Below are 14,125 nucleotides of genomic sequence, written 5' to 3'. Positions count from 1 at the left end.
TGTGTAAAACCACTTTTTAAGTTTGTCCAATTTCTTGTTCAGTGAGCATATGGCAATTTTTGTTTAGGTAATTAGTTTCAGTGATCAGCTTCAGAAAAAAAAATTAATGATATTTTCTTTTATTAGGCACTGAAAACAGATACAACTTTCTTTTTTATGTTTCAATGGCTGCAAAGCCCTAAGCCAAATTTCCTATAAAACTGTGAAAATGAGCACCAAAGCTTAAATAGCTTAAATATCTGATATATATATATATATATATATATATATATATATATATATATTTCCACCCTTGGGTGGTAAAGTTTTGTTCTCCTTGTATTCTAACTATCAGAGGCCAATGCTTTTCTTCTATTCAAGTTCTTCAAGTCTTGTCAGTCAATCACACGTTCTCACTGAATACATTATTACACTATTTCCCTTCCTGTTTTTCATATTCTGTAATTTGCTCTAATTCCACATTGTAATTTTTCACTTAATTCTTTCTGTACAGAAAATGTTAATTCCTTAAAGCATTTCACAAAACAGCTCTACATTTTTCTCATGACAAAAGTATATGATTCAGTTTAACGAGGTAGGTTTCATACTGAGGATTGTGTGTATGTGTAACTCTCCCTTCACACACACACACACACATGCGTACACAACAAATACAACAAACAGACATTTTGAGCAGAGTTAGAAACATAATGATGTGCTCATCTGTGATATTACCTGCCTTACAATCCAAATATTTATTAAAGGCTGCACTTCACCTTCCAACACAGTTATTGCAATTTCTATGGGGCATCTCTATGAAGGCTATATCAAAACCGGAAGCACTTCTTTACATTTGGGTTATAAAAAGAAATGTATGCAAAACCACCAAATCCATACTATAAATTTAAATTAAAAAAAAGATTTTATGTATTTATTCAAGAGAGACAGAGAGAGAGAGAGAGAGAAGCAGAGACACAGGCAGAGGGAGAAGCAGGCTCCATGCGGGGAGCCCGACGTGGGACTCAATCCCGGGTCTCCAGGATCAGGCCCTGGGCCGAAGGCAGCGCTAAACTGCTGAGCCACCCAGGCAGCCCTAAAATTTTATGTAAACATAAACTAAGCATCTATAAAGTAGTATTTCCAAATAGAATTGGTTAAATTGTAAACTGTATGGGCTAAACCTATTTCCTTCTTTCTGTTTCTGTGTCTCCATTGGGAATGTTCCTCTCTCTTCTCTGTCCTGTACTTGCCTGAGTGCATTTATATCACTACATCTGAAAATCATGGTTGAGGATTTTCAATCCTTTCTTTCTTAGATCTCACTTTTATGTCTCTAGCTATTTCTGATCTTAATTCCGTAGATGTTAATCCATTTTTGTTACTCATTTTTGCATGTGGTGTTTCTTTGTCTATAAGACACCATTATCTCTTGTTCCCTCCCTCTTCTTCCAATTCCATGGTTTTCCTCTAAGTGTCCTAATTTTGACCCCAACAATGTTGTGTTTAAACCTTTGCTTATAACACTGACTTCTGCATTATTTAGCACAATGGGGTCTAATCCGCAATTACCACTAAGTCAGTTTACCAGTTTTCACAGTACTTCTAACTTCATATGAGCTCAAACAAACAGACTGCTACTATGAGTCACAGATTTCTCTGTCGGGGAAAAAATGTGTGTGTGTATATATATATATATATATATATATATATATATACATATATATAATTTATATATTTATAAATTTTTTAAAAAAAATTTTTATAAAAAATTTATAAAATATTTTTAAAATATATATTTTATTATAAAAATATAAAATTATTTTATAAATAATATAAAAATAATTTTATATTTTTAATATTAATTTATAAATAATATAAATTATGTTATAAATATAATATAAATATAAATTTTATATTTTTATATTAATATAAATAGTTTTATATTTTTAAAATATAACATATTTATAAAATATATAAATATATAACCCCCCCCCCCCGGAAAGAAAAGGAAAGCTGTATCCTGCACATCTGACTGCTCTGACTGGAAAGGATTCAAGTTTAGTTGGAATGTCAATGGCTACTAGACCAAAGCTCAAGTTAGATTCAAAGGCAACTTGAACTTATGATCTGTTGGATGCTGTTACAAATAATCCTAGAAATCTCAGTGGCTGAACAAATGTAGGAAACTATTTTTTTAGTTATGTAGAATCAAAAGCTAGTTCCTCATTTGTGGGTGAGCTGGCTCATGATCATTCCAGAACCTACATTTCTCTAATCTGTATTCTGTTTTCTTTAAGACCTGGTGTTCCTTGCCATTAGCCAATGGGTGGGGAAAAAAGCAGTAGAGGAGTCATACCTACTTTTATACTGCTCTGGATATAGGATCTAAACACAAACATCTGTTCATGCTCTTTCTGGAAGAATGAGTCTTTGACTCCAATAGATGCAAAGACAGCTGGAACTATAGCCCAACCAGAGCACACACATCTCCAGAATTCTGCTTGATGAAAAGCAAACACAAACTTGTAGTTAGGTGCTGTCAGAGTGATGCTCGGAAAATATTTATCCCCCAAATCTTTAATTTTATAGGTGCTAAAACTGAAGCCCAAGCATGCAAATTATATGTCCAAAGTCACCAAGATAAATGGTGGCAGATACAGCTGGGAGCCACTTACTTTGTCCTCCATGGTGCCTTCTGTGATGTTCCCATGATGTAAGATCTCAAGCAGGGCTTGGTTCCATCCATCATTAGTTACCCGGGAATTATGGCTTTCATGGAAGATGAGAACTGGGCTGAAAGGAAAAATACAAGTTGTAACTAGGGTAAGCATACAATTTATATTCCAGACTAGGACACTTTGAGATTGTCATGGGCAAACCAGAAATAAAAAAAAAAAAAGAAAGATTATATAAGTTTAATTTTCCTCACAAAATTCACCTGGGAAGTTTTCATACCAAAATCTTCAAGGTGAGAGTTGATAACATATAAGATTTTGTTTTCACTTTTCTAGTCCCAATTTAACAATTATAACACATTTCTTGAGCAGAAATTATTTCCTGTTGACATGCCCATTGATTTTTAAAAGAACTCAAAATATATTTCTTAAAACTCTATAAAGAGCTTCAAGGAGCAACCTCTACAAAACAAACCACTCCATGGAATATAATTCTGACAAGTTGTTTCCATTTTGCATCTGACAATTTCAAAATCATCTATTGCCAAGACATGGTAGGAAGACAGAGATGGGAGCCAAGGGTAGATAGTGATCCAGGAGCCACACTCTCTTCAATTTCCAAATCTCCCAGGTATATGAAGTCTTTTAAATATGAAGCAGAAGTAAAAATGGACTACAGATAAAATATTTCATAAAAAAAAAACATACCTTTATGTCATGTTTCCTGGGCAAGCTTCTCCACGTGCCAAGCCCTGCAATACAAAGAACGTCTCCCTCAAAGCATCTGTAAACATTTGCAGTTCCCCGTGGAATGCCAACTGTAGCTAACATATGGTGCTATCAACGAAGTAGTCCAAAATGACTGCCCACACAGATAAATTCACTTTTAGCTGTCTTGTTATTCCAGTTTAATGATGTAGTGTTGGCTAACTCCTGTGATACCTTACGGCGGGAGAGAAAACGGAGCGACTTCAAAATCCTGTTTCAAGAACATTCTTTAGTCAAATTACACCATCATCTATATCAATTTTGCCCCGCCGTCATCAGTTTTGATCAGACCTCAAACACGATTCCTGCTTGGAGATGTTGACTCTATATGGTTGAATGTGCTGTGCAAACATCATATCCACACAGCCTGGGATTCGCAGCCCATTGAGGAGAGAAGGAGCAGTTTGAGCCTCCATTTGGCACAGGGAGAAACAGCGGCCTTCCTAAGGAGATGATTTTTTTTTTGCTGTTGTTTACTTACACAGTTTATAATGTCATTTATGGAACTGTTAATTAATAATTGATTATACGGGCGAGCCTAAATGCCTCAGTCGATTAAGCATCTGGATGTTGATTTCGACTCTGGTCATGACCTCAAGGTCCTGGGGTTAAGCCCCACATCAGGCTATGGTGCTGGGCATGGAGCCTGCCTGGGCCTCTCTCTTTCCCTCTTCCTCTGTCTTTCCCCCTCCCTCTCTAAAAAATAAAATAATAAGACAATCTATTATCAGAACATAATAATTCCTATTCCTAGCATAAGGCGATGGATGCCTAGAAATTTGGGACTTCATAGTCTATTAAAAAAGGAGTGTGGTGTGCATTACCTGGCATGGTGTACAACCGACAATAATAGCAAGGGCCAAATATCATGGGTTTCCTGTGCACCAGACCAGGGGGTCTTGGTGCTTCTCGTGCTAATTCCCTTAATCTTTCCAACTCAAACCCTAGAAGGTAGGTGAGTGAGCTTAGCAGCCCCACTGTATTATTAAGGAAACTGAAGTTAAGTAAATTTCTCCAGACGTCTGGGTGGCTCAGTAGTTAAGTGTCTGCCTTCGGCTCGGGTCGTGACCCCGGGGTCCTGGGATCGAGTCCTGCATCGGACTCCCTGTAGGGAGCCTGCTTCTCCCTCTGCCTGTGTCTCTGCCTCTCTCCCTGTGTCTCTCATGAATAAATGAATAAAATCTTTAAAAAAAAAATAAGTTTCTCAAGGTGGCTATTCATTTAGTAATAGATTAAAATAGACACACACACATATATATATATATATTTCTGGTGTATACATTATATCATATACAGTATATACGTCAGAATAGACATTCATATATACACATATATATCTAGCATATATATGATATATGCATTATGCTTCAGAATAAATACAGGTGTGTTTACATATATATGTCTATTATATTTGTTTATACACACAATATACTATATATATAAATATAGTATATTTATATATGAATATACTATATATAAATATACAATTTATATAATTTGTATATAATTTATATTGTTAGAATATATTTTATATATTCTAATATATAGATATTATATATTATATATAATACATACTAGAATATATAGAGGTATATAATATCTATATATTAGAATATATAAAAACTCTAATATTTATCTGCTCCCAGTCAATGAAATCTTTCCTTATAATATTAACCATAAATTCAACCGTCTGTTTTATTTCCTTTAACTTCTTTTTACAGATTTTAGATGGTAGTCATTCTTAACTCCTTTTTCTTTTCTTTTTTTTTTTTCCCCATTAAACTAAAGCCTGTCTCATAGCTCTTCCAATTCTGCAGGTGCCAGGAGCCTTCTCCTGTTCACAGCTGACAGCATCTATAATAGTGCCTGCATACAACAGGCATTCAGTACTCAGTTAAAATGATTTGATTTCACAGTCACTGTCGTATCCAACCTGCTCTTCCCACCCCCACTGCCTGGTATTTACATTGCCAGGGCAGGGGGCATCAGTTTGAAAAATCAGTTGTATAAAGTTTAAATAAAATGATCCTGGATAAATCCCTTAAATCTTTATTCTTCAGGTTTCTTATCTGTACTATAGGGGTATAAGCAAACAAAGAATATTATGAGAACCTCTATAAGATTGCCAGTGAATCTGCTACATCTAACTTTGTGATGCTTAAACTTGATTTCCACCAGGATTTCAACATGAATGACTGTCCTCTATTTATCTTGTTGGAGATAATAACTCCTAAATCACTATCATGCATGGTCTTACGCTTTTAAACAAATCAAAGTTAGTGTTTCCCTTCCAAGCCAGGAGGGCAGTTAGACCTAAGTCCAGAGAAGAAGCAAAGCCATCAGTCCCCTGTTGGCACCTGTGCCTGTGTTGTGTGCTGTTCCCTACAGGCACCTCTGGCCAGTTGGCCCTGTGCTATTCATGCAAATGGGGAGAGTTAGAGCAGTGAACATAAAGTTCTCTGAATGTATGCTTCCTGAGATCTTCATTTCTTTTTGTGGAGCACACAAATGCTTTATGAGAAAGCATTATTTATAAAGCATCTATTTCTCACATATTGTACTAAACATATGTATTTTCTCTAATATTCATAGCATTGCTTAAATGAATAAACCTGTTTGGTGAGCTAAACTGAGGCTCAGAGGTTCATAGATATAGCTCACTTTCACATAATAAGGAAAAGAGGGGCTGCAGTAAACATGTCAGTCATGAATGGCAGACTAAATGGTTCTCTAAAAGTCTGGCAAAGGAGGGTTTGCTCTGAAGCTAAAAAAATTTAAGCTGCATGGGCTCTCTCTTTCACACCACCTGACAGCGTTCTGGGACAGGCCTTAGCAATGTGTTTCCATAGCCATGTGTTTTGATAAAATATGTGAGTGTGAGATTATCTTTCTTATAATCTACCCCTCCATCCAAATTTTATCAGCTTCAGCATTCACAAATCATGTCTCTGGCTTCCAGTGATCCAATTCAGTCCCTTTATGCCTGCGTCCTTGCTCTTAAATCCCAGGGTAAACAATTCTTGAAGCCTGACAAATAAAGTTAATTGGGCCTTCTCTGGGTCTGTGTGTTCCTCTCTATATATATGTGTACACATGCATGCACATGCACACACACATACACACTCTTGGTCAGGCTAACTAAAAGCCATTGAGCATTTAGTGTATTCTGAGGAGAGTTCTACTCTCATATTATTACATTCAAAGAATTTATAATGCAGATAGTGAGATCTAACCAATGTTGATATACATGGGAAGAGGATATGCAGTCATACCTAGAGTATTCATTTAAGGTTTCTGGATATTTAGACTATTTGTAGATTATACTATTATGTGGATTATTACTATTTATTAATACCATATCATATTTTCATGTAATTAGGCAAAAATATTTTGGGCATCCCTCAACATAATAAAGGCCACATATGAAAAACCCTCTGCTAGGGGTGCCTGGCTGGCTCAGTTGGTGGAACATGAGACTCTTGATTTCAAGGGTACAGGTTTGAGCCCTTATTACTTAAAAATAAAATCTAAAATAAAACAAAGCAAAGCAAAACAAACAAACAAACAAACAAACAACAACAAAAACCACACAGCTAATATCATCCTCAGTGAAGAACAACTGAGAGTTTTTCTTCTATGATTAGGAACAAGACAGGGATATCCACCTACTAACTGTCATTTAACTAGTACTGGAAGTCCTAACCACAACAGTGAGACAATAAAGAGAAATAAAAGGCATCCAAATCAACAAGGAAGAAGCCAAACTTTCAATATTCACAGGTGACATGATAAACTACATAGAAACCTGAAAGACTCCACCAAAAATTTGCTAGAACTGATACACAAATTCAATAAAGTCACAGACTTTAAAATATAAAATCCATGTATAGAAATAAAATCCATGTATAGAAATTCACTGCATTCTCTACATTAATAATGAAGCAGCAGAGAGATAAATTACGGAATCAATCTCATTTATAATGGCACCAAAAAACCATAAAATACTTAGGCTAAACCTAACCAAACAGGTGAAAAACCTGTATTCTGAAACTTATAGAACACTGAAAAAGAAGTTGAAGGTGACACAAAGAAATGGAAAAATATTTGATGCTCATATGAAGAAAAAATATTATTAAAATGTCTATGCTACCCAAAGCAATCTGCACACTTAATGTAATCTCTATCAAAATACAACAGCATTTTTCAGAGAGGTAAACAACTTTAAATTTTTTATGGAACAACAAAAGGCCCTGGATAGCCAAAGCAATATTGGAAAAGAAAAGCAAAGTTGATGGCATCACAATTCCAGACTTCAAGTTATATTTTTGCACAAAGCTATGTGCACAAAAATATATGGTATGAGCACACAAATAGATACATAGGTCAATAGAACAGAAGAGAAAACCAGAAAACCTAGAAATGAATCCACAACTCTATAGTCAATTCATCTTCAACAAACTAGTAAAGAATATGCAATGGGAAAAAGACAATCTCTACAAGTAGTGTTGGAAAAACTGGACATGCAAAAGAATGAAACTGGACCACTTTCTTACATCAAAGACAAAAACAAATTCACAATGGATTAAAGACCTAATCCATGAGACATGAACCATTAAAGTCCTAGAGGAGAACCCAGGCTGTAACCTATTTGACATTTGTTGTAACAACTGCTTAGTAGATATGTCTTTTGAGGCAAGGGAAACCAAAGCAAAAATAAACTATAAGGACTACATCAAAATAAAATGCTTCTGCACAATGAAGAAAACGATCAACAAAACCAGAATGCCATCATGGAATGGGAGAAGACATTTGCAAATGACATGTCTGATAAGGGGTTAGTATTCAAACAGATAAAGGACTTATAAAACTCAACACCCAAAAATGAATAATCTAATTAAAAATGAGTAGAGGACACATGATTAGACATTTTTCCAAAGAACACATACAGATGGCCAACACATACATAAAAGATGTTCAACATTACTCATCATGAGGGAAATGCAAATAAAAGCTATAATGAGATATCACCTTCACACCTGTCATAATGCAAAAAACAAAACAAAACGAAATCACAAGAAACAACATATGTTGGTGAGGATGTGAAAAAAGAAAGGAAACTTCTTGGACTGTTGATGGGAATGCAAACTGGTGCCGCCACTCTGGAAAATAGTATGGAGGGTCCTTAAAAAGTTAAAAAAAAAAAAAAAAAAGTTAAAAATAGAACCACCCCAGATCCAGCAAGTCTATGACTAGGTATTTACTCAAAGAATACAAAAATACTAATTCAAAGGGGCACATATATATGTTTATACATATGTTTATAGTAGTATTATCTATCATAACAGAATTACATAAAGAGCCCAAATGTTCATCAATTGATGATTACATACATATATGTTACATATGTTATATACATGTGTTATATATATATATTACATACACATGGCACACAATGGAATATTACTCAACCTTAAAAAATAATGAAATCTTGCCATTTGCAACGGCATGGATGGGGCTAGTGAGTATTATGCTAAGTGAGATAAGCCAGTCAGAGAAGGACATACACTGCTTGATTTTATGATTTTCTACATATGTAGAATTTAAGAAAGAAAATAAATGAACTTGGGGAAACAAAAGGAGGGGTAAACCACAAAGCAAACTCTTTTTTTTTTTAAATAAATTTTTATTTATTTATGATAGTAACAGAGAGGGAAAGAGAGGCAGAGACACAGGCAGAGAGAAGCAGGCTCCATGCACCGGGAGCCCCACGTGGGAATCGATCCTGGGTCTCCAGGATCGCGCCCTAGGCCAAAGGCAGGCGCCAAACCGCTGCGCCACCCAGGGATCCCCACAAAGCAAACTCTTAAACTGTAGAGAACAAATTGATGTTTACCGGAGGAGAGGATGGTGGGAAGATGGGTTAATAGGTGATGGGGATTAAGGAGGGTACTTGTGATGAGCATCAGATATAGTGTTGAATCACTCTATTGTGCACCTGAAATTAATATTACACAGTATGTTAACTAACTAGAATTTAAATGAAAACATTTTAAAAAGATGTAAAAGAATGGGTTAGGAATATAACTGAATACTATTTTTTTAACAAAGGAACAGATTGCCTCATATAAGACAATTTTTCAAAATCAAATTATTTCAGTACAATTTAAAAGAATACTTTTTGAGGGGCATCTGAGTGGCTCCGTCCGTTAAGCGTCTGACTCTTGGTTTCCAGTCAGCTCATGATCTCAGAGTCCTGGGATTAAGATTGCGTTTCATGTTCAGTGTGGAGTCTGCTTGTCCCTCTACCTCTGTTCCTCCCCTGCTCTCTCTCTTTCTCCCAAATAAGTAAATAAAATCTTAAATATATATATATATATATATATATATATATATTATTTCTTAAAACTCATTCTTTTTCACTACTACAGCACTGTTCTAGGCACAGAAGTTTAAGTTTTAAATTTTTGTAAGTTCAATGAATCTACTATTTGAGTTGCATTATTGAATTTATTCCTTCTGGATACCATGTAACTGTGATTACCATTGATTACAATTGTTTCACAACCTACGTGTACAATGCTGACCAAAGAAATCCGGTTAAAACATTGGCAATCCGGGAACAGGATGTGGAGTAGAGCGACTTCCTAGATTGGCGTAATCACACTCCTGCCAGAAAGAATATCGTACAGAAACCCCTCCATTTTTGCACGGTAAGGCCAAATCATCTCAGTGGGGGGCACCCTGAATGTCCTTTTTGCACCACTGTTGCTAGCTCTGCATGGGTTAGGTGCTGGTTATTGACCTTTACCTCTGCTGACTACATGCTCCCCAAGAGGGAAAACAGTGGCCATGGAGAGAACATGCAATGCCCCTAAAAATCTCCAACAATTTTCCTCGAGGATTTTTCCCTTGTTGTATTTAGATCCCACAAGCCACCACGCATCTGTCTCTAGTCCTATGAATTCCCACTGCTTTTCAGAGAGAATATTACAGGGAGATATTAAACCCACCATGGCTGAGGCCTCACAGTGGAGGATGACAAATGAAAAGTAGAGTTGAAAGAGCCATCTGTTTTCCTTACGTGACATCCACCACAACATTTGTAATGGGATTAACATTATTCCTTCCAGCCTGAGTCAGGAGCGTCCCTGCTTTATCTGCAAAGGTACTCCACTTAATTTGTTTTCCCTGTGATGGATGTGTGATTGGATTTAAGACCATCATGGGGAATCAGATGTGCATGCCTAGAGTGAAAGAGCGCAGTAAAGAATTATAGGTAGAATGTTACAAAAGTAATATTTTTGCTGAAGTCATTTGGATAAGGGAGAAAAAAAATAGATGCTATAAAGCTGGAAGGCCCCGGTAACAGGATGTTCTAAGGCGACCTATTGCTCTCGTGTATTCTCAAGGGATGACAGTGTGACCCTTACATCCGAGTGGGCTGTGATTAAACATGAGGACTCTTCCTCTCTGAGAGGGGAGTAAATGGTCCTCTGAACCCCAAATGACACTAGAGTCACTGCTCCTTGGAATCCTGCTTCAATTAAGATAGAATTCCCGTTTTCTCCATATTCTTAAGATGTAGGACTAAATCACAAAACAACACACAGGCCTGGGTAACAGTTTACAAGTCGAGGTTAACTCCTATGCTTTGCAGTCCGCCTTGGTTACCAGCTCATTACCTTAAAAAAGACCCGGCTCTTGTATTAAAATCGAAGACATCCTGAATTGCTTATGTCTTCGCAGCCGTTTACTTAGTGGAGACAGGATGATTAATAATATTAATCAACTTAATTTAAATGCCAGAGGGTAAATATTTTAGGTCACATGTTTTGGTGCACTATTTTTGCAAATGTTGCTGGAGATAAATGAGTGTATTTTACATACACAAAGTCTATATACATTTTCTAAGCATTGATATATGATTAATTTTAAATCTTTTATGACCTAAATGTGAACATTTTAAAAGCTCATTAACAAATTCCCCGGCTTTCAGATACTTCCAGGAAAATTATTTACAAGCTCTTTTTAAACCGTATTTGACAAGGAAAAAAAAAAAAAAGAAAGAAAGAAAAGAAAGAAAGAAATCTTACTGCCTTGAAAATATAGCAGGAAATCTGGGATTTCGGGGGCACCTGGGTGGCTCAATTGGGTGAGCATCTGACTCTTGGTCTCCACTTGGATCATGATCCCATGGGTTGTGGGACTGAGTCCCACATTGGGCTCCAATAATCGGCAGGGAGTCTGCTTGAAGATCCTATCCCTCCGCCTTCCCCTGCCCCCAACTCACAAGCATGTGTACATACTCTCTCTCTTTAAGGTAAATGAACTTAAAAAATAAATAAATAAATAAATATCTGGGATTTTCAGGACATATAGTCCTGCTTTTTATTGAAATGTAAATATTTTAAAAATAATTAAAATATAGTGACTACCATAAAACTGCCTTGTCAGAGTCCTACTATTTTGGTGACAATGATTTTGGAAAAGGTAGTCTCTTCTCTCATCCTCCAAGCTTAGCTGCAAGCGCCTCAGATTCTGTCTTTATTTTATTTATTTATTTATTTTTTAATTTTTATTTATTTATGATAGTCACACAGAGAGAGAGAAAGAGAGAGGCAGAGACACAGGCAGAGGGAGAAGCAGGCTCCATGCACCAGGAGCCTGACGTGGGACTTGATCCCGGGTCTCCAGGATCGCACCCTGGGCCAAAGGCAGGCGCTAAACCGCTGCGCCACCCAGGGATCCCAGATTCTGTCTTTAATTCCTGAGTCACCTGGTCTGATCCAGATGCTCATCCCTGGACCTTCACAGCAGAGTAGGATCGCTTGTTACTTAACACTAATGATCCCACAGTTGGTTGTTTCCAGTTGAACCATTGTCTTCCCTTGTGTGCCTCTCCTAGTCCAGGCAACCAGGGGCCATGTCTGTCATGGAACCTGAATTAGAGCCATCTTGTAATGGTTGGTGCTCTGGGCTCTGACCTTGAACTAGAGACTTATTCAGCGTGTGATGTACAAAATTAGGGACACAAGAATCAATGGCCACATCTATAAATAGATGAATACACTGGGGGGGGGGGCACAGATCAGCTACTACTCCTGCTTCCATGTATTCACAATCTTGTGCACTTGTTAATCAATTAATGATAATTAAATGCAAAACAGAATAGCTTTTGCCTGGGTGGCTCAGCAGTTGAGCATCTGCCTTCAGCCCAGGGAGTGACCCCGGGGTCCTGGGATCAAGTCTCACATAGGGCTCCCAGTAGGGAGCCTGCTTCTCCCTCGGCCTGTGTCTCTGCCTCTCTCTCTGTGTGTCTCTCATGAATAAATAAAAGCTTAAAAAAAAAGTGTTATGAGAATATCCAAATGTCCATCAACTTGAAAACATTTCATGATTCTTCTCTTTCTAAAGGGAAAAATGGACAGGCATCTTCACCCTTCACGGGAGGGTCTCTATGGAACCCAAATAACCATCCTACCAAGAATTGCAACCCAAAGATTTTACCACATTTTTGTCTTTTCCCAGCACACTAATATCCTCTCTTCATTGCTTCCATATACAAGCTCAAACCACTTGCTCCTTTTCAAACCACGTCATATTGACTAAGGTAAACTTCAACACTGGTTATGTGAAAACATCCTTCTGCACTTTCAGACACACATCTCACGATGGCTTCCTATTTTATCTTTAAAAAAGCAAGCAATCTGAAAATATAAATCCACAATTTTTTTTTCTATCATGTCTACCAACTTACCAAGATACAATGCCTTACACTCTGCTTTTTCTCCTGCTTTTATGGAAACACTCATTTAGAGGAGCATTTGGAGGAGAAGCCAACCCCTCTCCTTTTCCACCAAGCTCTGCCCCTGTTCCTTGCCCAGAGTACCATTGTGGCAACTCCCCATTCTTTTTCCTACATTTCTAACTTGTCCTTCTCTACTGGATTATTCACAACAACACAACATACATTTGTAATCATATAGTTTTTTTTTTTTTTTTTTTTTTAGGATTTTATTTATTTATTCATGAGAGACACAGAGACAGGGAGAGAGGCAGAGACACAGGCAGAGGGAGAAGCAGGCTCCATGCAGGGAGCCCGATGTGGGACTCGATCCCCGGTCCCCAGGATCACTCCCTGGGCTGAAGGCTGATGCTTAACCGCTGAGCCACCCAGGCTGCCCAAATCATACAGTTTTGGAGGCAGGCATCTAAAGAGCTAAGGCGTTAGTATGGCTGGTTAGTTCTGGAGGCTGAGAGAACAATCCATTTACTTGTCTGTTCAGCTTTTAGAAGATGCTTATATTCTTTGACTCATGGAATCTTCCTTTTATCACTCCGACTTTTGCTTCTGTCATCACATTTTCTGCTATTGAGTGATCCTCCTGCTTTCCTCTTATAAGGATCCTTGTGATTACACCGGATGCAACCAGACAAGATTATTTCTCCACCTGAAAGTTTTCCACTAATCACACCTCAAAATATGTGTGCAACAAAAATAACATATCGACAGCTCCTGGGAATTAGGACATGGACATCTTTGGGGGACCACTATGCAACCTACACATCTCTCATCTAAAAAGAAAAACAAGTCATCTCTTGATCCTACCTCGACAAGCACATCCCAGTATCTGTGTCATCCTTAACATCGTAAATCCTTGGAAGTGTCACTGTTTCTGTTCTTTACGTCTCCTCTTCTTATT

The 14,125-nt window shown here is 37.2% G+C and overlaps 1 pseudogene; it reads right to left on the bottom strand.

Annotated features, from left to right (window-relative positions):
- The window catches only part of LOC100687611, a 34,297-nt pseudogene extending 23,654 nt beyond the window's left edge, over nt 1–10,643 (bottom strand).
- Between the last annotated feature and the right edge of the window lie 3,482 nt (nt 10,644–14,125).

The sequence above is a fragment of the Canis lupus genome, chromosome 18 (genome assembly GCF_011100685.1).
Source record: "Canis lupus familiaris isolate Mischka breed German Shepherd chromosome 18, alternate assembly UU_Cfam_GSD_1.0, whole genome shotgun sequence".
Taxonomy (NCBI): Eukaryota; Metazoa; Chordata; class Mammalia; order Carnivora; family Canidae; genus Canis; species Canis lupus.
Note: the sequence above shows the minus strand (reverse complement) of the source record. Positions and strands in the feature narration are given on the sequence as shown.